At 49.8% G+C, this 25,285-nt stretch overlaps 1 pseudogene; it reads right to left on the reverse strand.

Annotated features, from left to right (window-relative positions):
- The window catches only part of LOC102275541 (myosin-16-like), a 44,592-nt pseudogene extending 33,296 nt beyond the window's left edge, over positions 1–11,296 (reverse strand).
- Positions 11,297–25,285: the final 13,989 nt, after the last annotated feature.

A 25,285-nucleotide genomic window follows, 5' to 3' on the forward strand; every position in this document is an offset into this window, starting at 1 on the left:
TCCCTGACCAGGGATCAAACTCACACCCCCTGTGTTGGGAGGCGAAGTCTTAACCACTGGAATGCCAGGGAAGTCCATTCTTTTTCATTTTTAACCTGTATCTCTAAATGCCTCCCCTGTGCCAGGTATGATGGTATCATTGTGGCGGTTACAGAGCTGAATACAACGTGCTCTGTGCCCCTTGAGGTCACCTGGACTCATCGAGGGACTTGAATGAGGCACGTGAGGAACTTTGGAGAGACAGGAGGGTCTCAGGAATGTGGCTGTGCCCTTTGTCACTTGGCCCAGGACCTGGCACCTGGTAGATAACTAGTAGGTGTTTCTGGGATAAATGAATGCACCTCTTTCTCCATTCTCTCTCCTGCAAAGAGCAGGTCATGCTCAAAGGCAGAAGGTAACCCAAAGACTGCAGCAGGCAGTAGGAGTCACTTGCATATAGTATGCCTGGGATGCTGTCACTTTTACAAAGAAATACACTCGCTTCTATTTTTCTTCAAATATGTGCCCCTCTTGTTCGGTCTTTTTTGCTTTTGGAAGAGACATGGGTGCGAGACATATTGTCCTTTCCTTTTCTCTCTACTGTTAAGAAAAACTACAGCCCAAGAAGGAAGATGAATGGTGCCTGCCACTCTGCTCCAGGGTCAGGCAGGCAGTAGGGCTTGGTGGGGAGTGTGGTAAACAGGAGAGCTTGAGCTCCATCCGAAGGGCCCACTACCACTCAACTTCCCTGACTCGTGCCACATGCCAGGGCAGGCCATGCCTACCAGATGTCCTGCTATTCCAGAGAAACCAGAAGTTTGGTTTTTATGTGACACCTTCCAATCTCAAAATGGCATATATTAATTAAAAAGTACACCATTTCCAACACAAATAAAACCCATGTGTGTGGGTAGGGGGTGGTATTCAATGCCCTTGCCTCTGGCTGGGAAAAGAGGTGTGTATGTGGAAGACTGAGTCTTCATCTCTCTCTGGACCTTAGATTCTGAGCAGGTCTGCCATGGACAGTTGAGTAGATTGTTGCCTGCACAAGGGCATCCCACTGAGGGCATGAATGCAGTCTGCTTGCTGAACTGCTCACAGGACTATGTCCACATGCAGTGGTCCTGGGCTGACCTCTCTGCTGCTGTCTGACCAAGATATGGAAGGCATGCACACATGCTCAGTTGCTCAATCGTGTTTGACTCTTTGCAACCCCATGGACTGTAGCCTGTCAGGCTCCTCTGTCCATGGGATTTTCCAGGCAAAAATACTGGAGTGGGCTGGCCATTTGCTTTTCCAGGGGATCTTCCCAACCTAGGGATTGAACCTGCGTTTTCTGTGTCTCCTGAATTGGCAGGCAGATTCTTTACCACTGAGTCACTTGGGAAACCCAGACAAGGAGTCAGGGGAGAAGGCAAGTGGATCTAAAATCCTATACCCTAGGTCTGTATCTCAACCATAGCATCTCAAAGCCCCATCTGTGAAATGGGCCAGCAATGCTGTGAAGCCTCATAGGCTATTGTGAAGGTGGGTGTGAGTAGAACTTTGAGAAACTTTCCTGTAACCTCTTCACATAATTCTCAACTGAACAGATTTGTGTGGGACCACAGAGCCCCCCCACACACAGGAGATTCTTTCATTACTGGGGATAGCGGAAAGCGGTTAAGAGACAATGAGAGAGACGTGAAGATCTTTACTGACAAGCTCAGGCTTCCTGTTAGAATGTGGTGGAAAACGTAGTAGCTCCTCTCATCTGCTTGCTGTGAGATGACACGAGATTTCACCAAGAGATCTGGAAAAGAAGAAGCCAATGTGCCCATGAGTTCAGCCCATTCTCCCTGGAGTGCAGGGCTGCCCTCCCCATAAAGCCCAGTGCCATGTCCAGGCATGGGTCCTCTTCCCTCTCCCCCAGACCCATGGCCAGGGCAGGGGGCTGGCTCCTGAGGGAGGGGGGCCTGGGAGTAGGGCTGACCTCCCGCGTGTGATCCAGGCTGTGCTCAGCAGGGCCCCACGCTTGAGTCCCTCTGCTGCTATTTGGAAATTCTCAGTACTTTTGGAACAAGGGGCCCGTGCTTTCACTGTGCGCTGCACCCCATGACGGTAGCTGGTCCTGCCCCCAAGAACTCTCTGAAAAAAGCCTGACTCAGAGCTCTCGATGTCAGCTCCTGCCAGCTTGCCCGGAGTTCCAAAGTGGATCGGATGAACTTGCCCTGGGCGGGGAGGGTCATGAAGGAGCACGTGTGGCACTCCAGACCAAGCTTGTCACCCCGTCACTCACTGGCTTCGGTCACTCATTGACCCTCCTTCCACCCGCTCCCCCCACCCCCCGAATTCTAAGGGCACTGCAGAAAGGTGACTGGGCCAGAGGTGGCTGTACATGGAGTTGTGGACTTCCCACTTGGACAGGCAGAGAAGGAAGTGGACAGGTCTTGGAGCTAAACCTAGGGTCTGGGGGTAGCCTGCAGTTTTGAGGCATCTAATGGAGCAGAGGGGTGCCCCGCAGGAGAGGCTAGAACCCTCTGGAATTCCGCCTTAGGCAGGCATGGTGGGAGTTGTCAGTCCTGAATATTCATTGGAAGGACTGATGCTGAAGCTGAAACTCCAATACTTTGGCCACCTGATGCGAAGAACTGACTCATTAGAAAAGACTCTGATGCTGGGAAAGATTGAAGGCAGAAGGAGAAAGGGGACAACAGAGGATGAGATGGTTGGTTGGCATCACCGACTCAATGGGCACGAGTTTGAGTAAGCTCCGGGGGTTGGCAATGGACAGCGAGGCCTGGCGTGCTGCAGTCCATGGGGTCACAGAGTCAGACACGACTGAGCAACTGAAGTGACACATAGAGGGCGCTGTACCGTGCCTCCTATGGAGAGACGCCGGATCAGTCAAGGGCAAACTCTCCTGGAGCAGGAGTCTCAGTGTCTCCATCGCCTTTTATCCTCACCTCCTCCCCGCCCAGCTCTCTTCCCCAGGCAGTGAGAGGCCCCAGCAGGACATACGGGGTCAGCAGGGAAAGGCGCAGCAGATCTACTGAGCTCCATCCACGACCCAGCTCCCACCAGACAGGCTTCAGGGCCACCAGGGCCCTGGGGACAGCGCCTCTCCCGCATCCCGCCAGCCCCGGGGCCCCTGGGGGGGGGGCGGGGTTCAGCCTCCAGCCGCTGCGATCTCCGGGTTCCTGTTTTGACTTCTTAGTCCTTCCATCACCGTGTGCCCACTTCTCTGCACTCAAGCCCCTGGATTTAAATACTGAATTGGACTCTTTTTGTTTGTTTTTTAAAGCATTATTTATTATGAACCATTTTATTTATTAATATTTTTGGGCCGTGCCACATGACTCGTGGGTGGTCTTAGCTCCCTGACCAGGGATTGATCCTATGTCCCCTGCATTGGCAGTGTGGAGTCTTAAGCGCTGGACCGCCGGGGAAGCTCCTGACTGATACCAGTCTCTGGGAAGGAGATGCTGGGACTTGGGTCATCCCATTGGTGAGTGTCAGTCAGCCCTGGTTTCCTCCCTGGGGCGGGGTGGTAAAGCCTGTCCCACCACCCTGGGGCCACCCTGCCGCCGTCACACTGACGAAGCAGGAGGAGCCGTTGTTTCTGGAGCCTCCAGCTCAGCGTTGCCTGGATGATTTGATCCTCCGGGGACCCCTGACCCAGAGAGAAACACTAGGTGGGGTGGCCTGTCGGCTGCTGCCTGGGAAGCCAGGGCTTTCAAATGACAGTGGTGTATGTGCCAGGAACCCAGGAGGGGCACGGCCTTGGGGAGGCGGGCAGAGCGGGACTGGAGGGGACCTGGGAGGAGGGCCACCGCCTGAGGACTGTGCCCCTGCAGTCCCTGTCGGAGCACCCCTGCCAGATGACAGGCCTTGATTCTTAGCTGCTGTTTCTTTCCTTTGCTCTTGGTGGAGAGACTCCTATGTGAACCTTGAAACCCTTCCCTGGGCACCCCTGGTGCTCCTGCAAAGTCTTCCTTTCCTCTCTGTTGGCTTTTTACAGTTGCCACTGGCCCAGCTAGTGCTCCCTGAGCCCTGGGGTTGCCAGGGCCTGCAGAAGCAGCGTAACCAGGAGCTGGCGGTTCCCTCTTTCCCCTGCCAAGCACAAGGGGCTCTGGCACAGCACTTCTAGGGGCAGACGTGGCCTGGAGCATCAGAGTCCATCCAGTGGGTCAGATCCGGGTCTGCAGCCACCTTCTCTCTATGGGACTCTGCCCAAGTCGCTTATCTCTCAGCTACCATCTCCTCATCTATAAAGTGGCCCTAACCCAGAGAGCAGCTGTGAGGGTCACAGGGCTCTGCTGTGTGGACCCTAGGCCCCAAGTGTCCCCAGACGGCCCTACCTTCCTATCCGAGGACCGTTTGCCAGTTCCTCCAATGTCGCCAAAGTACTGGATGACTTTCTTCATGTTCTCGGTCTTGCCGGCACCAGATTCTCCACTGCAGGTGGAGAGCGGGAGCAGACAAGTGACGGGCAGAGAGGGGAGTGGCTGCAGAGAGGCAAAGTGATGAAAGGTCCCAGCCATCGGGGCCGGCAGGGTGGGGCAGGAGGGGACTTGGGCCCCGAAACCCCTCACCCCGACTCAGTTTAGCAGATGCAGCCTTACCCTTGGAGAAGGCAATGGCACCCCACTCCAGTACTCTTGCCTGGAGAATCTCATGGGTGGAGGAGCCTGGTGGGCTGCAGTCCACGGGGTCGCTAAGAGTCAGGCACAACTGAGCGACTTCACTTTCACTTTTCACTTGCACGCATTGGAGAAGGAAATGGCAACCCACTCCAGTGTTCTTGCCTGGAGAATCCCAGGGATGGGGGAGCCTGGTGGGCTGCCGTCTATGGGATCGCACAGAGTCAGACACAACTGAAGCGATTTAGCAGCAGCAGCAGCAGCCTTACCCTGCTAAGCCCACTCGTTCGCAGACTGCAGATTTCCATACAAAGTCCCCCCAATTAATTCTAAGAAGGCTTAATTACATGTGTAAGACACAGACCTAATTACATGTCTATAGACTGAGAGGCAGGAGGGACACTTATGTGATTAGCATAGACTGATTTTCACGCTCTGTAGGGAGGGACCTGTCAACAGGAAGATGTAATTAGAAAACACTTAGAAACTCAACATTTGGCAACACCCTAGCCGTGACACCTGCACGGCTGCAGTGGCCGGCAGATGAAGAAGAGCTAGGATCCCGTCAGGTCCGAGGCTACACACTTGCTGCTGAAGCCCACATCCTTGCCAAAGGGCCCAAGAATTTACCAGCCCCATCTCAGGAAACTGCCTAGTCGTAAGCAACATCAAGATAAATAGTAACATTAATAAAAATCACTTTGTACTGTATGGTGAAGATGGCATAGGGAATGGTTAAGGGTTGACTTGAGTTCTGGACATTATTTAGCTTGTTTCCCATGTTTTTGTAATGCTTAAATGAGACGGGATGTGAGGTAGGGTTGGTACTTAGCAAGCACACTCACTGAGCAATATTAAAAAAAAATCTTCAGTGGGTGATGAGGGATCAAGTTTGGGACTGGGTAGCATGGGGGTCTTATGCATTTGGAGCCCCAGCGGCAAAGGGATTTTTCTAGCCCTGCCATGACTGCCCCGGCGGCCCCGTACTATCCCCACCCCCACACGCACCCATGAGCCTGTTGTGGTGGGTGCTATCCGCGATGGAGAAGAGGTGGGGTGACATCACCGTGCACGCTTCTTGCCTTCGTACATGTTGGCCACGTGGGCCCCGTGGATGGGCAGCCACCGGTAGGGGCTGAGTGTCATGCAGAACAAGTCCGAGTAGGTCTGGTGAGAGGAAAAGAAGAGGATTATCTGGCCCTTCTCCCGACTCCCCCTTCCCTCTGGACCCCGGCCCATCGCAGAGCATCCTGGCTGGAGCATCCTGCCGTCCTGGAAAGATTCCGTGATGCTCTCTCTGAGGGCAGAATCTATGTCTGAGTCTTTATCCAGTAGGCAAAACCAGTCTTCTCTTTAATATGTATCTGTTTCATTTTCTTTTGGTTTAATTATTGGGTTGGCCAAAATTTCATTAGGGTTTTTTTTGGTAACATCTTACGGAAAAACCAGAACGATCTTTTTGGCCAACCCCAGGATCTGACTTGATAACATAATCATTTCTATGGACAAATACGCAGCAAAAAGTCCCCCAGCTGCTCAGCGCCTGCCCCCTCCTCCCAGAAGGAAGCACCATGTTGGTTTCTAATATCCCTTTCTCATAGTATACAAACAAACCCAGAGATACGTTCTTGTCCCCTCACCTTGTTCTTAAAGCAAACAATTGTTTTCTATGATACAGATTATTTTTTATTTTTTTAACGGAAAAGTTTTTGAAGTATGGTTGATTTAAAACATTCTGTTCATTTCTTTGTACGGCACTTTGTATGGCACTTTGTACGGCAAAGTGATTCAGTTATACGTATATATTCTTTTCCATCATCTTTTCCATTATGGGTATCACAGAATATTGAATATAGTTATCTATACTGTCCGGTAGGAACGTGTTGTTTACCCGTCCTATGGATAATAGCTTGCATGTGCTAATCCCCAAGTCCTGCTCCTTCCCTGTCCCGCCCCACACCCATCCCCTTTGGCAACTACAAGTCTGTTCTCTACATCTGAGTCGGCTTCTGTTTTGTAGACATGTTCATTTCTGTCGTATTTTAGATTTCACATAGAAATGATACATGATACTCTTTTATATCTTGATTTTTGGATTTTCTTCATGGGAGAGGTTTTCCATGACAGTTCATGGAGTTCTTTATGGACACGATCTACCAACTGGTGGGCAACAGGGATTGGTCTACTCTTAAGAAGATACTCTTTTACCCTATGGCAATTTTTTTCAGGAAATCATTCCATTTTTTTTTTTTAATCAGAAAAACCAGTGAAGTAGTGAAAGAAATTATTTGAGGGCAGAATAGGTGAGGGCAGAAAATGGCCAAATTCATGGGTCCCAAGCTTCTCCTGGCAGACATTCACACTGACCTCTTGTGTCTCCACTCTCTGCCTCTTTTCATGTCAACTCGAAAAGTTTCCATTTTGTATTCCAAGTGGGGATACACACCCTCAGCTTCTCCTTAGCAGAGCTGCATTATATTGCATTTTAAAAAGGAACCTTATTAAATAGAAAGCGACCCAAAGAAAGAGGAGCAAAGAGAAGAGGCAGAGAACCCACGCAAAGACGTAAGAGGATGACGCACTGTGTCTCATCCGGGATCCAGCCACCGAGTCGCTCTTACCCTCCAGCCCTGTCCTGGGGGTTGGGGTGGGGCAGAGAGAGCAGAACAGAAGCGAGTTCTGTCCCTTTTTGGGCCAGAATGAAGAGGAGAGGCCCCCACCACCCTCGCAGGAGGGACACGAGAGGGCGGCTACCCTGCCTACCCCAGGTTTTCAGTCAGTGGTTCAACTGAGGTGTTGGATTTAAGAGGAGACTCCTGCCCTGGTACCTCAGGCCACTGTCCACAGAGCCTGCAGTCCCTTAGCCCAGAGTCATGGTGTGGCCACCCTTGGGAGCGAGGGCTCAGCTGCAGAGGGGCTCTGAGCAAGCCCAGGCCCTGAGCTTGGCCTTGAGCCCACACGGACATTCTCTGCCCAAGCTCAAGGCGCAGCCAGGCTGCGGATGTGGCTTTTCCCAGAGTGAAATCCAGTGATGCCTCACCAGCCTGTGGCCCTAGCAAATGACCCCAAGAGCTTTCCAGAGATCCTCCAGCACCGCCTGTAGCTCTGGTGCTGCCGAAGGTCTGAATCTGGAACTGAAGCAGTATTGAAGTAGGGCAAGGGGAAGAAGTAAGCGGCAGCTCTCTTGACTGTCACCAAAACCCAGGGAAGGGAAGTCCCCTGACCTTGAAGTGGGGCCCCAGCTCACCCAGTCCTACCAGATTGCCTCTTTCTTTTCTAGTAAAGACTTCTAGAGAGGCAGACACGTGGGTTGTTGGGGAGGAGAGAGGCCGAAGAACCGCAGCCACCCCCTCCTCCCCCTCCAGCCCTGACACTTACACAGATCCTCGTGTTGACGTAGCATTGACGCAGATTGTCCAGGATGCTGGCCTCGTTCAGGAAGGTCATGTCCGCCAGGTTGCTGGTTTGGTAGAATTTGGGAGGGTTCATCTGCTGGATGTCATCTTCCTTCACGATGAGCGTCTGAGGGTCAAAACACAGCACGCGCATCAGGACATAGAACTGTCTCAACACCATGGCAGCATCGGGCAGAGTACCACCCGCTCTCTGGCTTCAAGAAAAAAACTGGATCAGTGGGTCCAACTCCCGGTGCAGCCATGTCCCGTCGACGTGGGACGGGGAGGAACATCCACGGCCCTCTGAGCTCTAGGTGCCTCCCCTCTGAAGTAGGGACGGCAATGGCTTCCTTGGCTGGTTGCTGGGAGGATTATATGGGCTGAAGCCGCATCAAGTAAAAAGACCTTGATGTTCCCTCCCTATATTCAGACCATCTCTGACCAGTGCTTCTCTTTCAGCCAAGTCCATTCTGGTAGCTGAACTTGCTCATTGATCCCAGGGACCCTGTGCAGAGATGTGACCCTTGCCCTCTGCCTTGAGAATTAGTGGTGGTTTCTAAATAGCAATGAACGTTTCCATTAAAAAAAGACATTCCCCTGCTCCCAGTAAACCACCTTGAAGGATAAAATTGAAAGCAAGCTAGCAAACAAGACCAAAAAAAAACAAAAACAAAAACAAAACAACCCAACAACGATAAGCCATATATATTTTAGGGTAAAAATAACACAACAAATTCCCATCCCCACTCTGCACCCCAGCTTTTCCCCTGTAAATGTGAACTAGCGCCAGCTCTTGTGTGGCAGCGACTGGGGCCAAAGCTTGAGACATGTGATCGGGAAAACAAATATCTTTCCACTGCCTGAAGCCTGAGATGTGAGGCTCAAACACCAACTGGGATTTCTGGGACTTTTAATAATTTATGAGTTCAACAGGCAGATAATTTGAAATCTTGACGGTTCTGGAAAATACACCCAGTAATGGTCACCACGCCCACAGTAAATCCAGCTAGATTTCTTTCAGGGTCCATTTCTGGTAGTTTCCTGATCTCTGGGCCTCGCCCACAGGCAAACACTTGTCTTTCAGCCCCAGCAGAGAAATGGAGTTCTGTGGCTTTATCATTAAGAGCCAGATGAGTCGATCTTTTCTGTCCCAAACCCTGCTGTATGCCTGTCTACCGCAGATGCTCCCAGAAGTTGTGTTGTCCTTAAACTGTACCCAAACTGGGGCCTCTGGCGCTTCGCTCTCATCATCCATCATTCCTGGCAGCACTGCAGTGTCCTGCCCTTCTGAGAAGGATGCTTCTCCTGCACGTTAATCTTGACTTTCGTATTCAAACCCACTGGACCCTAGCTGTAGCCTCGTTTTCCTATGGCCACTCCTATCAAAGAGGGGCGAGGCACAGAATAAAGCTTAGATATCGCAAGTTCTGATCATGGAAGGTCTCTGTCCCCTTATCCCTGAAATTAACCAAGCACTGATCCCACACACCCCCCACCCCCCACAGTCCACGTGGAAAATGAGGTGATGCTGTAGAAGGGGCATGGATGTTGGAGCCAGATACAGTAAGCTCTGGGGTATTTTTTTCCCCTAGATTTATCAGTTTTATTTTTTTTTAACTTTTAATTTTATATTGGAGTATAGCCAATTAACAATACTGTGATAGTTTCAAGGGACAGCAAAAGGACTCAGCCACACATATACATGTATCCATTCTTCCCTAAACTCCACTCCCATCCAGGCTGCCACGTAACATTGAGCAGAGTTCCCTGTGCTGTATAGGAGGACCTACCTTTTTGTCATCTGTTTTAAACACAGCAGAGTGGACATGTCGATCCCAAACTCCCTGTCTCTTCCCCCGACTCCTGTACCTGGCAACCCTAAGTTTGTTCTCTGTGAGTCCAGATGCAGCAAGCTTTGAATCTGAATTCATCATTCACTGTCTTTGTAGCTGTAGGCAAGTTACCTAAAATCTCTTTAATCTTCTGCAAAACAGGGTTCATACATCCTACTACCATAAGGTTATTAAAAGCATTAAGCAAAATATCCAGTGCCTCCCCCAGGAGTTTGCTCCAGGTGAGGGGTCTCCTAAACCAAATTTTCTAGCCACTCTCTGAAGTCAATCCTTGTAGCTGGACAGAGTGTGGACCAACACAGAGAGCTGTGGTAGTAAACCAGCTATACGGTGGGGGGGGGGGAAATCCATGATTTGCACCCTTTGTCATTTCCACCGTGGCTGACACCAGGATGCCAAAGGTTTAACGACCACCTGCAAAGCCCCTGAATGTTTAGAGTTGGATCCTTACAAGCCAGGACAAGGCAGCCCCAGCTCAGCACCACCACGCAGCAATGGGCTCAGTGCCACCATCTGTAGCTCATGACACTGGAGAGCTCACCTGGGTTGCCCAGGGTATTCCAGGTCCTGTCTCACAGCCCTCACACCATCATGGGCACATAGCACAATTTCCTGATGGATGTGATGCTCCTTCTCACTCTTGATGGGATGCTCCTCCTCACTCTTAGAAAATTGATTCCACGTGAGAGCTGTCTGGGGCTTTAAAGATAAGTAACTCTCATGATGGGCTTCCCAGGTGGCTTAAGTGGTAAAAAGTCTGCCTGCAAATGCAGGAGTTGTAGGAGATGCAAGTTTGATCTCTGGGCCAGGAAGATCCCCTGGAGGAAGACATGGCAACCCACTCAGTATTCTTGCTTGGAGAATCCCATGGGCAGAGGAGCCTGGTGGGCTACAGTCCATGGGGTCACAAAGAGTCAGTTGGACACGACTGAAACCACTGAGCGCACGCACACACACACACAACTCTCGTTACGATCTCTTGCACACGTTCACTGTTTTACAGAGCATACAAAATACTCTCATGTCATATCACATTGGAATCTCTACTGTGAGAAAACCAAAGGTCAGAGAGGGAAAGCGTTTTGCTTAGGGCCCCACAGGTTGAGTGTCATTGAGTCTGCACTTGAACCCAGCACAGGGGACTCAGAGGCATCAGCTTTTCTGGCCACGGTGCCTCTTGAGTCCTGGGGGTCCAGGACTCAAGCTCAGTTTCATCCTGAGGATCATTTCCCACCCAGCTTGTTGGTGATCGTCTTCATGGTGACTTGGTCACCATGTTCAGACTGGTTCTCCCCAGCGATGAAGCCCTCCTTCTCATCCTTGACCCAGCAGGACCTCTTGATGTCATAGGGCTTGTTCATGCCTTCGATCCTCCCCTTATCGGGAGGTGCCAGGAAGGGCATCTGGTCCACATTAGCCCACATTCACCTTTGTGTGCACTGGGCATCGTGGCTCAGCTGAGGGAGGAGCAGGAAGGAGCCACTGGTGGGAGCCAGGGCTTCCCTGGGTGCCGGAGCAAAAACAGGATGGTTTGCCAAGACTGTAGTACAGGCTGGGGCTGCTTCTCTCATGCCACTTTCATTGTCTTGGTGCTATTAGGTCTTAATAACTAAGAATAATGGCTTCCAAGGTGGTGCTAGTGGTAAAGAATCCACCTGCCAATGCAGGAGATGCAAGAGGCGAGGGTCAGGAAGAACCCCTGGAGTAGGAAGTGGCCACCCACTCCAGTATTCTTGCTGGGAAAACCCCATGAACAGAGGACCTGGTGGGCTACAGTCCACTGGGTTGCAAAGAGTCCAGCACGATTGAGTGACTAAGCACACACATACCACTGAGAATAACAAATAAACTGATAGCTCCTCAGAGTTGTGTACCCCCAGCCACCACACAATGCTTCTGCGTCTGTGGTTCCATATGCCCCCACACTAAGGCTGTGAGGTAGGGTTCAGGGATTTGATGTTATGGAGGAGAAGATAAAGACCAAGAGAGGTTAAAGCATGGACTTTTAACCATGAAATGGGACGAGAAAACAATTACCATTTGGTTTTCATTTTCCCGTAAGGTCTGAGCAGAGGCCACAAGCCACCACAGTCCTGCTCTACTGTGGCCTGTCCCCAACAGAAATCCCACTATTCTCCTTTCACGGTAGCATGGCTGCAGGCATCTCTAAATACGACTTACACTCATCTCAGCTTCAAAATGATGGTCTCATGAGACCCTCACTTAGAAGTTATTATTTAAATCTACTAACAGTAAAGTCTACTTTGAAATGCTATATCAAAAACTGATTTTTGAAAATATTTTGATAACTGAATTTTAATACCCCTGGTTTCCTTTGTGACCCTGCATAGTTTATTTTGTGCATTTAAAAACACTAACCTGAGCAGAGGGCCACAGGCTTTGTCAGATGCTAAGTGAGTCCCTGGTGCTGAATAATCACCCTGGCTCAGTGATTCTCTCTCTTAAGATGAGGCCAAAAAAAAAAAAAAAAGATGAGGCCAGCCGGGAGTCAAGGCTGGGCCTCTTGGTTTCCAAATGCAGACAGTCTCTCAGGAAGGCAGAGGACCGGGGACTTTTAGTAGCAGAGAGAAGTCAGGGGCATCCCAGTCTGTCTTGAGGGTGAAGGACCTTCTGGAAGGTTGGGGGAGCAGGTGGTTCTGAGCCCCTTTGCCAGAAGTGCTGTTCTCAAGCCAAGGGGACAGCCTTCACCTTTAAGCTGGAGACGGAGGCTCTCACAGTGGTGCTCCTGGGCCTCCTACTGCACTGAAGTATCCTTGGGGGAGCTCCAGCATTCCCTGCCAGTTTTCCAAAAGAGGCCGAGTCGGAACAGGAAAGTGATGGAGGCAAAGCCAGACGCGTTCTCCTCTTCTCACCTCAGTGTGGTGTCCAGGTTAGAGAGTTCTGACTGAAGCCTGGGTTCTCCAACCCTTAAGCTGGTCCATTTCACAGAAAATGAGAATGAGAGAAGGGGTATCGGGGTCCTGTGCCTTTGTGGCCCGCTGACTTCTTTGTCCATCTGGCGATGTCTGTGCTCTCATTGGACAAAACTTTAAATTCAGGTAATAAAATGAATAAGATCACCAAGGAAACAAATGACATCGACATGTAATGAACACAGTATTAAACATGCCTGATACGGCAATACACGCACTTCTTTATGAAGGTATCTGGTAACACGATCTAACAGTGAAGGAGGAAACAGAACAGGCTCCATCTCGAAAGCAGGACTCTATCTTGGACCGGACTGTGGGCTTTGAGCTATATGCCCAATATCTATGGAAAGGACATACCAACTGGAACATCTGGCCCCCAGAAGGAAGAGCCCCGGGGATCTCCGTTGCCTAAAGAATACCCTAATTATCTGTGTAACCGAATAGAATCATACATTGTATTATGCTTATTGGGGTATGACCACAGGCCTATTGATAATCACTCCTCCACTGTTAACTACCTAGGCTTAAGGCATATGATCATGGGTTAACTTTGATTGTATCTTTCTTTTTCCTTTGTTCAGACTAGTTTCAGGGAACCTTATACACTTAGGGTATATAAGACTTTCACAAAAACTGGTTGGGAGACTCTGCCTTGGGCCCGCCGGTGTAATAAACTGCACTCCACTATCTGCATTGTCCGTCTGAGTGAGTTTGTTTCCCGGAATGTGTGGCTACAACAACAGCAGGTCTAGTAACTTTCATTTTAAAGCAGCCGTGAGAATTAATCTTTTGAGCTCTCTGCAATAACTGTGATATATGAAAATACTGGTGATTTCCTTTGCTGACAAAGTCACAGGAACTGCTAATACGACTGTGGTTTGTCATCTGTGTTAAAAAGGGGGAGGAGATGGTACATTTCGGGTAAAGGTGGTGAACATCATGATGCAATTGTTCTCCTGCTGAAGACCCCCAAGCCCAGGGTAGGAACCCTACCCGATCCCCCCGGAATCCCATCTCTGGTGGAGAGCGTGGGGCTGGGAGGTCCCCGGTAGCTTTGGACTGTCTTCCTCCAGCATCTAGGAGACCAGGCTCTCAGCTCTGCCACAGTCACCCTGGGCAGCTCAGTGGCCTCGCTGGGCGTCCCCCACCCCCTTTCTGGAAGAGACACTGTCTCTTCATAAACTTTCTCTTGCCATTTGCTGTCCCTGGCAGGATGATCGCACTGCCTTTCTGCGGTCTCATTTTAGTGGTTCTGATTGACATAGATGGAAGTCACCAGGGAGATGAGACCAAAATCCACATGAAAAGAAAACGTGAGTATCCACAAGGTCAGATTTTTAAAATGCATTAGATTTGTCTTGAAAACAGAACAACTTCTCCTGTCTCTGTGCTGGGTTCCTTTTCAATCGTCCTAATTAGGGAGGAGGGGCCAGAAATTCTCCTTTGTTTATTCCAATTAAGTTGCTTGTATTTTTTTTTTTTAATGGTGGTTTTGCCACAAACCACAGGTGGCCCTTGTCCTGGCCTGGTGGCCTGGGGCACAGATCCCTGGGACCAGGAACCCTGAGGGCCATGCAGGCCTCTGACACCAGGAACCACCCCTCTCAGGACCCACCAGCCTCCTGCTCAGTTGTGACCACATCTTCCAGGGCTCCCTGCATGTAAACAACTCCTGCTCCCTGCCTCCCAGACAACTGCTTTTCCCAGTCATCTTTGATAACAAGATCCAGTTTTCAAAACCACAAACCACAAAACAGAGAAAAAAATCAGTGCATGGGATGCAAACGCTTAAAGTGTCTTAAGAGGAGGAGAGATGCATTGCAGAGTGTGGAAAGTGGGTGGCGGGGATTGAACCCAGCTCAAGTCCAACATCCCCGCCATCCCCTGGTGGGAGCCAGATGGTGCAGTGGAGTGGGGCTGATCTGGGTTCAAGCCCCTCTGTTCCTGTCTCGCTGTGGAACGAGGCAGCTCTCTCCTGTCCCCTAGGTCCAGAGCCCCGGGAGCATTGAGTGACGTGCCCACTCTGCAGCCCCTCAAGAAATGCCTCCTCTCTGCTCCCCCTTGTGAATCTCTCATTGTTACATCTCCTTTCCTTGGGTGGCTTCTCCATGGCACCCCCTCCCCATTCCCCACCTCCCCCAGCCCCCTCTGCGGTACTCACCTGAGGTCACACTGGAAGAGATTGGGTTCCCCCAGAGGCTGGCCTTTCCCTTTTATACCTGCCCTGCAGGTCTGAGCCAGCAAAACTTAAAAAAGAAGAAAAGAACCCCTCCAGGGCTCCAGTGGGCTCAGTAGGCCTCCCCTTCCAGGGCTTGACTGGATGCTCCCAGGTCCCTCTGCAGGGATCAGTGAATGCCCTGCTGCTAGGACATTTGCCTTCCTCCCAATGCCCTTGTGGGAAAACTGATGACCTCAGCCCAGGTGTGTAGGCTGTGGGCAGAAATCAAAGAGCTGGCTAATGAGTTTTCCTCTTAAAACTGTAATTGCACCATGCAGGGGGCTTACGCTCAAGGAAGAAGACATGGGTGGGCTCATTCAAGGCCCTAGGCATGGATAAGCCTGGATAACAGCTGGTTGATGACTCTGTCCCTTTCATATGCTCAGGCCAGAAGTGTGAGCTTGGACTTCCCTCATCTGATCATGGCTGTGGGCCCCCTCCAGCCCACCATGGCCAGCAGAGCCCATGGGGCACCATGGTACAATGACAGCTTTGAGTTCTGAATCTTGACCTCTAATTCTTCTGTGGTTTTCCTTGTTCTCCAGGCCTTGAGCAAGTCCCTGTCTTCTCAGGGCTTGTCTTTTCCATCCATAAAAGAGGATGGAAGGACCTTAAGAGTCCTCTGATGGCTCAGATCGCAAAGAATCCGCCTGCAATGCAGGAAACCTGGGTTTGATCCCTGGGTTGAGAAGATCCCCTAGAGGAGGGCACGGCAACCCACTCCAGTATTCTTGCCTGGAGAATCCCCATGGACAAAGGAGCCTGGGGTCGCAAAGAGTCAGAGCCACTAAACACAGCAGGAGTCCTTTGTGACTTTCTCAAGCCCAGAGACAGCCTCTGGGTCTGGAGGGAGAAACTTGCCCAGGGAACTTCCTTCTGCAATCACCCCATCTCCACCCTCTGATCCCTAATTCACTATTCTTTTAATTGATAAAGAATTTAATGTAACATAAAATTAACCATATTAAGTAACTAACTCAGTGGCATTTAGTATATTCTCAGTGTTCTGTAGCTGCTTACCACCTCTATCTATTAACAGTTTGAAAACATTTTCATTAACTCAAAAGGAAATCTACAAACCATCAAACAGTTTCTCACCCAGCCCTAGGCAGTCACCAGTCTGCTCTCTGTCTTTATGGTTTTACCTTTTCTAAGAATTTTAGAAGTAAAACCATACGACCGCATACAATGACTTTTGTGCCTGGCTTCTTTCATTTAGCATAACGGTTTCAAAGCTCATCTACACTGTTGAATGTATCAGCACTGCACTCCTTTTTAGGGCTGAATAACCCTCTTTCTCTTTGTTGGACCACAGTTTCTTTATCTGTTCATCCACTGATGGATATCTGGGTTGTTCCCACCTTTATTTTATTTTATTTGTTTTTTTGTTTGTGTCAGTTCTGTGTCGGGGCACATGGGATCCTCGTTGCATCACGCGGGATCTTTCACTGTGGCTCGCAGGCTCTCTGGTTGTGGTGTGTGGGGCTCTCAACTGCGCCGCAGCTTGGGAGATCTTAGTTCCCTGACCAGGAGTTGAACTCATGTCTCCTGCATTGCAAGGCAGATTCATAACCCCTGGTCTACCAGGGAGTCCCTTGTTTCCACCTTTTGACTGCTGTGCATTGTGCTGCTCTGAACAAACGTGCGCCTGTGTTTGTTTTCCATTCCTTTAGATGTTTCCTTAGGAATGGAATTGTTGGGCCATTTGGTAATTCTATGTTTAGTTTTTTGAGGAATCCCCAAACTATTTCCACAGGAGGCTAAATCATTTCACCTTCTCACCAGCAGTTCACAAGGGTTCCAATTTCTCCACATCCTCCCTAACATTTGGGCTTCCCTGGTGGCTCAGGTGGTAAAGAATCTGCCTGCAATGCAGGAGACCAGGGTTCAATCCCTGGGTCAGGAAGATCCCCTAGAGAAGGAAATGGCAACCCATTCCAGTATTCTTGCCTGGAGAATTTCAAGGACAGAGGAGCCTGGTGGGCTACAGTCCATGGGGTCACAAAGAGTCGGACACGACTGAGCAGCTAATACACATCCATCACTAACATTTGTTATTTTCCTTAAAAACAAAAATAAAAACTATGGACATCCTAGTGGGTGGGAAGTGGTATCTCATTCTGGTTTTTATTTAGACTCCCCAAGGAGATCCAATCAGTCCATTCTAAAGATCAGTCCTGGGTGTTCTTTGGAAAGAATGATGCTAAAGCTGAAACTCCAGTACTTTGGCCACCTCATGCGAAGAGTTGACTCATTGGAAAAGACCCTGATGCTGGGAGGGATTGGGGGCAGGAGGAGAAGGGGACGACAGAGGATGAGATGGCTGGATGGCATCACTGACTCGATGGACGTGAGTTTGAGTGAACTCTGGGAGATGGTGATGGACAGGGAGGCCAGGCGTGCTGTGATTCATGGGGTTGCAAAGAGTCGGACACGACTGAGTGAATGAACTGAACTGATGCCTGATGATGTTGAGCATCTTTTCATGTGCTCGTTGGTCACTTGCATATCTTTGGAAAAATGTCAAGTCCTTTGCCCATTTTTAAATTGGTTTGTCTTTCTGTTGTTGAGCTGGAAGTGTTTTTTATATATTTTAGATACTAGACCCTTATCAGATATATGATTTACAAATATTTTCTCCCATTCTGTGGGCTTTTTCAGTTTTTGATAATGTCCTTTGATGCACAAAAGTTAATTTTATTTATTTTTTCTTCTTTATCTATCTTAAATTTTTTTGCAGTGTAGTTGATTTACGACATTGCGTTCATTTCCGCTGTCCAGCAAAATGACTCAGTTATACATGTATATTCCTTTTCGTGTTCTTTTTCATATGGCTTATCACAGTATATTGAGTATAGCTCACTGTGCTATACAGTGAGGGAAGTAAAAGTCTCTCGGTTGTGTCTGACTCTGTGTGACCCCATGGACCATACAGTCCGTGGAATTCTCCAGGCCACAATACTGGAGTGGGTAGCCTTTCCCTTCTCCAGGGGATCTTCCCAACCCAGGGATTGAACCCAGGTCTCCCGCATTGCGGGCGGATTCTTTACCATATGAGCCACAAGGGAAGCCCAAGAATACTGGAGTGGGTAGCCTGTCCCTTTTTCAGCAGATCGTCCCGACCCAGGAATTGAACCGGGGTCTCTTGCATTGCAGGCGGATTCTTTACTAACTGAGCTATCCGGGAAGCCCTATCCAATAGGATCTTGTAGTTTATCAATCCTATTAATATATTTACTAGTTTGCATATGTTAATCCCAAACTCCCAATCTTTCCTTCCCCCACCCCCCAAAAAGTTAATTTTAATGCAGTCCAACTTATCTGGTTTTTGTTTTTTTTTTAATTTTGCCATCCTGTGCTTTTGGTTTCATATTTAAGAACCCACTGCCAAACTCAAGGTCATGAAGATTTGTCCAGCATTTTCTTCTAAGAGTGGTACAGTTTGAACTTTTACATTTAGGGTTGATGCCTCGATTCACTCTTATTTATTTATTTTTTGGCCACACCATGTGTACCATGTGTGATCTTAGCCCCCCGACCAGGGATCGAACCCGGGCCCCCTACACTGGAAGCGTACAGCCTTCATCTCTGGACCACCAGGGAAATCCCTGAATCCACTCCTAAAGGAAAAAGGAACCCACTTAAGACAGAGCTAATTTCCCTATTTTCTCTCTAGATTGGGGCCTGGGAACCAACTACTTAAGACCCAAAGAACCTTTTATTTAGCACATAGTAATGTCTTGCATATGTTTTCTATTACCATCTGATCCCTAGAGCATGTCCCTGTATTCTGAAAACTGGAATCCCGCAATGAAGACTCATATTGGCAAGTGGTCTTTTACCAGCACTCGCTCAGCCTGAATACTGCACACCTGAGGATGAACCTCACTTCTCCTGAGCAGGGCCTCAGTTTCCCCAAAGGTAAAAATCAGATCTTGGCTGAGACTCCTCCCTGCAGGGCTGTCTGTGATGCTGCCGCCGAGGTGCCCTTCCCTCCCACCTACTGCTCTTCAGAGTCTGTTCACGGGAGGGGACAGGGTTGTTTTTCATCTCTCTAGCAGTAGGGCTTCTCTAAAGGGCAGACCTTTGTGCAGAAGTCTGGCTTGTGAACGATGAAAGTGGAGCTTCTCTGGGTAGAGCCTTTGAGGACAGCGCCCAGACATCCAGGAGAGGAAGGGGAGTGGGGGGGGCCCCCCACCCCTCCCCCGCCAGCCGAGGCCTGGAGTCCATCCTCGGAGTGCAGTGCCCCACCCAGAGCCTGGGGCGCTTCCAGCTTCTTCCCTCGTGATTCTCATCTTCTGGCTAATGAGTTGGGGGCCAGTGAGAAGAGCCTGGCCCCTGCCCTGCCGTGATTCTGGGAAGGGATATTCCCCAACAGGAGGTTCTTCAGGGCAGGGTGGTGACCAGCAAGAAAGAGCACACTGCTGTAGGGTTGCTGCCTAGAGTTTGATGAAAAGACAACAAGCTAACTGGGGCAGTGTCATGGGAAACCCACGGAGGATGGTGAGGGGCCGCCCCCATCCCTAGAGAGGTGACTGAAGAGCCACCCCACCTGGATACAGCTGTAGGGAAAGCCTGGCCCTCAGGGCTGACACAGCCACTGCCCAGCCAGACCCAGTGGGAGAGCAGGGACCTGGAAGGCCAGGGGAGACCAGCCTCCTGGGACACCGGACAGGGTGGTGATGGGTGGCAAACTGCTGTTGTCGTTGTTCAGTCGCTCAGCTGTGTCCGACTCTTTGCGACTCCATGCACTGCAGCACACCAGGCCTCCCTGACCATCACCGACTCCCGGCGTTTACTCAGATTCGTGTCCATCGAGTCAGACACGATGGCCATGCCATTCAACAGACAGAGGATGCCATTCATCCTCTGTCGCCCCCTTCTCCTCCTGCCCTCAATCTTTCCCAGCATTAGGGTCTTTTCCAATGAGTCAGCTCTTACCATCAGGTGGCCGACGGGACAGACCTGAAGCAAACGTAGGGCATCCAGCATCTGCCCCCATAGTCTCTTGTGGTTTGTCTTTCTCACAGGGAAGGGTTGTTTTTTAAATTTTTTAATTGCAAAGGCCATCTTTTTTTTTTTTTTCATTTAATTTATTTATTTATTTGGCCCCATCATGCAGCATGTGGGACCCTAGTCCCCCAACCAGGGATCGAACCCGTTCCCCCTGCATTGGGATCGTGGAGCCTTAACCACTGGACCACCAGGGACGTCTCCATGGGGAAGTTTTTAGTGGTCAGCATGCCAGAAAGTTCCATTTCAGTAAGTGTGCTTGGTCTGGGGAAGGCCCACAAGGTAACCAAGAATAGGTGAATGCATTGTTCTCTGCCTACAAAAATACACTAAGAATCGCACTGGGCTTGGAGTCATCTGGCTCCTAAAGGTACCTGCGGGAAGTCTAGTGCTGTCTTTCTGTAGGAGGTAAGCTGACCTGAATCCCCTGGGGGAGAATTTCGTGGAGTCAGGGGTTGGTGTTGATTCAACCATGAAAACAAAGGGCTCCTTTGTCCATGAGCTCATTTTGATCCTTCCAACAACCTGGGCAGGTGGGTAGGGTGAATGAGTGAATGACCTGCTTTTAGCAGATGAGAAAACCAAGGCTCAGAAAGACGAAGCAATTTTCAAGAAAGCACACAGCGAGTCAGCATCTGAGACATGGCTTTGTTTTTCTTCCTGGCACTTGTCACTATCCAACCATGCATTATAGATCTGCTAGGTGACTTGGGGGTCTTGTCCTCGTAGAACATAAGCGTGGTGATGACAGGGGCTTGATCTCTCTACTGGGAGGTACTGCAGTGTGGTGGTCAAGAACTTGGACTCATGGGACTTCCCTGGTGGCCCAGTGGTTGGGACTCCCTGCTTCCACTACAGGAGGCATGGGTTCCACCCTTGGTCAAGGAACTAAGATCTTGCATACCCCAAGGGATGGGCAAAATAAATTAATAAAAGACAGCTGTTATTATTTTTTTTAATAAAAGAACTAGAATCAGAAACCAGATTCCATGAGGTTTGCCCCTTACTGCTCTCCCTGCCTCAGTTTTCTTGCCCATAAAATGAGGATAACAGTGATTACCAATTAGGCTTCTTGTTCAGTCTCTAGGTCGTGTCTGACTCTTTGTGACCCCAGGGACTGCAGCACGCCTGAGGACTGCAGGCCCCTCTGTCCTCCACTATCTCATGGAGTTTACTCAAATTCATGTCCATTAAGTCAGTGATATTATCTAACCATCTCATCCTCTTCTCCTCCCACCCTCAATCTTTCCCAGCATCAGGGTCTTTTTCTGTGTATCGTCTCTTTGCATCAGGTGGCCAAAGTATTGGAGCTTCAGCTTCAGCATCGGTCCTTCCAATGAATATTCAGGACTGATCTCCTTTAGGGTGGACTGGTTGGATCTCCTTGCAGTCCAAGGGACTCTCAAGAGTCTTCTCCAACACCACAGTTCAGAAGCATCAATTCTTTGGTGCTCAGCCTTCTTTATGGTCCAGCTGTCCCATCTGTACCTGACTACTGGAAAAACCATAGCTTTGACTATATAGACAGACCTTTGTTGGCAAAGTGATGTCTCTGCTTTTTAATGCACTGTCTAGGATTGTCATAGATTTCCTTCCAAGGAGCAAACATCTTTTAATTTCATAGCTGCAGCCATGAAATTAAATAGGTTGTTGGGAGAATTGAGTTCATACTTGTAAAGTGCCTGGCATCTAGTAGATGATCAACAAAATATTTGTTGAATGAATGAAAGCTGGAGCCCTTTGATGGGACCAATGACTCCAAGCACAGCACTCTATTCAGGGAAGTGGAAGTTGTTCTTGGTGTCTGCATCTGGAAACCCCTTGGCTCAGCATACACAGAGGGCTGGGCTCTGCTCCCAACAGAACAGGCCTGCTCCTCCTTATGCAACAGTCTCGCCTGCCTGCCTGCCTTTCCGCAGTCCCTGGAGCTCTGCGGCACGTTCGTTCTTCACTAGACCCCAGCAAGGACAGACAGTTAACTGGACTCTTTCTCTGCCTCCAAGGAGGCTGCACTGTTGTCTACGGGCCTCTGGTCGGGGAGAACTGTGCTGAGTGCTGGAGTGGGAGGCAGACTGAGGCGGGCAGGGGAGCTGAGGAGATGAAGGTGGGGGAGCAGCACTTTGATCCATCCTCTGCCTTCTGCTCCTTCTCCACCCTGAGGACCACACCCCCAACCCCCGCAGTGCCCCCTGCAGGGTCCCCGAGTGCCAGGACCAGGGCCCATCCATAACTTTGGATGGAGCGAAGTTCTCGGTCAAGGTGAGTCGACGAAAATCAAACCCCTAATGACTTCCCTGGTGATCTGGCGGTTGAGAATCCACCTTATAGTGCAGGGTTCAATCCCTGGTCAAGGAACTAAGATCCCACATGCCCTACAGCAACCAAGCCTTCGTGTGGCAACTAGAGAGTCCATGCGCCGCAATGAAATATCTCGCATGGCACAGCTAAGACCCGATGCAGCCAAATTATTAAATAAATAAGTTTTCTTTTTTTTAATTGGACTCCTGTCCATATCCACAGCCAGGAAGCCAAACCTACAGGTTTGCTACCATGTGCCAGACCCTGGATCGGAGCCAGCTGCTCCTGGGATAGGCCCCCTTCCTATGAAGCCAAACGCCAGCTCTGGAAGGTCCACGGGGCAGGCCTTTCCAGCCTATGAGCGCCCCTGCTGTTGGGCATTCAGTGGTCACTCTGTCCTACACTCCCCTAGGGGCCAGCCCTGTACCAGGGCCTCCTGCTATGAAGCTGGTCTGTCCATCCATGATGGCAGGGTATGCGGCTGGGTGCAGTCTTCTCTCCTCACTTAAAAGGAGAAATGTGACCTTGTCCAGTTGGATACAAAGTGTCGGCTTCTAGAACATTCTTAAACCACAGAGACCTCTTAAGTGGAAGGAGTTCCGTGACTCTGAGTCTCATTTTTGACCTTGGGTAAGTCATTTCACCTCCAGGAGCCTCCAGTTCTTCACTATTAAATGGGACTAATAATAATGACAATAACTACCACTAACTTCACAGAACTGATGAAATGATCAGTTGTGGACTCAAAAATGCTTTTTAAAAATTTGTAACTAATCATCATCAACGAATGATGCTGAGCATCTTTTCACATGCTTATCTGTCACCCAGATAGCAGATGCAGTGAGGCGTCTGTTCAGGTCTTTTGCCCATTTTTCATCATCAGATAGTTTTCTTTCTCTCTTTCCTCCTTCCTCCTTTCTTCTTTGGGCCATGCCATGAAGGATCTTGGGCTTCTCTGGTGGCTCAGACTGTAAAGAATTTGCATGCAATGTGGGGGACCTGGGTTTGATCCCTGGATTGGGAAGATCCCTTGGAGGAGGGCATAGCAACCCACTCCAGTATTCTTGCCTGGAGAATCGCCATGGACAGAGGAGCCTGGAAGACTACAATCCATGGGGTTGCAAAGAGTCAGACACGACTGAGCGACTAAGCACATGTGGGACCTTAGCTCTCCAAGCAGGGATGGAAGCCGTGGCCCCTGCAATGGAGCATGGAGTCTTAAACACTGGAAGTCCTAAGACGTCCCTATTTTCTTATTAATTTATTTTGAGAGCTCTTTGTATATTCTAGACCCAAGGCTGTTGTTGGATATATGCTATGAAGATACTTTCCCCTAGGCCGTGGCTTGTCTTTAAATTGTTGTTGAATGGTAATAGGCTGCCTACATATTAAGGATGTTCTCACATGACTCAGAATGGAGACCCCAAGAAACTCCCTCCATGTACCTCTGCTTATCTCTCCTGGGCAGCATGCCCCGGGCACGTTGGGCTCCTCTGAGCAAGGTCAAGTGTTGGAGCTGTGAGTTCTGAGGACTTGGCTCAGGGCTGGGGCTGGGAGGGGGTAGGGCCAGAGTAGGAATATATTTATCCTGCCTGGTGACCCTCGGCCGGTTTCCACAGGTGTCAGCAGAGTCATGTCCTCAGCAACCCGATCCCCACCCCTGTGGAAGCAGCTCATTACAGCCTCTCTGATCACCCCAGCTCTGTGTTCCACACGGTTTGGACGTACAGGTTATTGTTAAGCTGCTGGGGCCGGGGCACGCTGGACCCACGCCTCTAGGGATCCAGGTTCTGGAACCTTCCGATCAGGCGAAGGGCAGCTGAGTCAAGCCTCAGGCTTCTGGCCCCACCCTCCCACCTTGGGCCTGGAGCAACCCCTCCCCAGGCACTTCCCACCCAGGCTGCCACCTCAGCTCCTCCAGGGAACCTCTTTAGAAGCCCAAACACCATTGTTCTCTTCTCTCCTCCTCTTTTAAGGTGGCGCTGGCGGTAAAGAACCTGCCCGCCAATGCAGGAGATGCGAGAGACACGGGGTCAATCCCTGGGTCAGGAAGATCCCCTGGCAACCCACTCCAGTATTCTTGCCTGAAGAATCTCATGGATGGAGGAGCCTGGCAGACTACAGTCCATGGGATTGCAAAGAATGGGACATGACTGAACTGACTTAGCACAGCACACATTTATTTCCTTATTCATTCATTCATTTTGGCTGCGCCGGGTCTTAGATGTGGCACGTGGGATCTTTTAGTTGTGGCAAGTGAGATCTGGTTCCCTGACCCAAGCCCCCTGTGTTGAGAGCCAGAGAGACCCCTAAGCCCCTGGACCACAGGGAAGTCCTTCCTCCTCTCTTTTTTTCCAGCTCTCTCTCCCTCTCTCCTTCTTGCAGGCGTCTCTGAGCTAGCTTTCCATGAAGGGAGCAGAAGGGAAAATTCTGCAGGAGACTGCTAGTGGGATGTTCTTGTGAGGATGAAAAGCAGGAGACAACCTATATGTCCATAGGGGATTCGTTCATAATCTAATTATGAACTATAAATCAAGTGGGATAAAGGCACAATGCATGGGTTTCAAACTGACGATGTAAATTCATATTCATTGGCATAGAACGAGGCTGACAGCAGGCTGTTGGTTTTTGTTTTTTTAAGAAAGGCTATAGAACAGCTCGAGCCCATTTTTGCAAAATGGCACCTCTGTAAGCAGAGGCCCTAAGAGCTTATCTGAAAGGATCGTCAGCCAGGTGGTCGGACCCATTAGCTCTGGGCGGTGGGATTTCAGGTGATTTTTTTCCCTTAAATCCTCTTTAAACTTATCAGTATTGCCTAAAGCTTTCTTTTTTTCAATGAGAAGGACTGTTTTTAGGATTGGAAATTATTCTTTAGTGTAAAAAATGTAACGAATGTTCATCAGAGGTGTCTCACGAGTTTCCCTTTGGCTTTTCGCCCCTGGGTGGTGGTTGGAGGGTCCTTCCTGGCAGCTCC

This window comes from Bos mutus, chromosome 25, assembly GCF_027580195.1.
Source record: "Bos mutus isolate GX-2022 chromosome 25, NWIPB_WYAK_1.1, whole genome shotgun sequence".
NCBI classification, from domain to species: Eukaryota; Metazoa; Chordata; class Mammalia; order Artiodactyla; family Bovidae; genus Bos; species Bos mutus.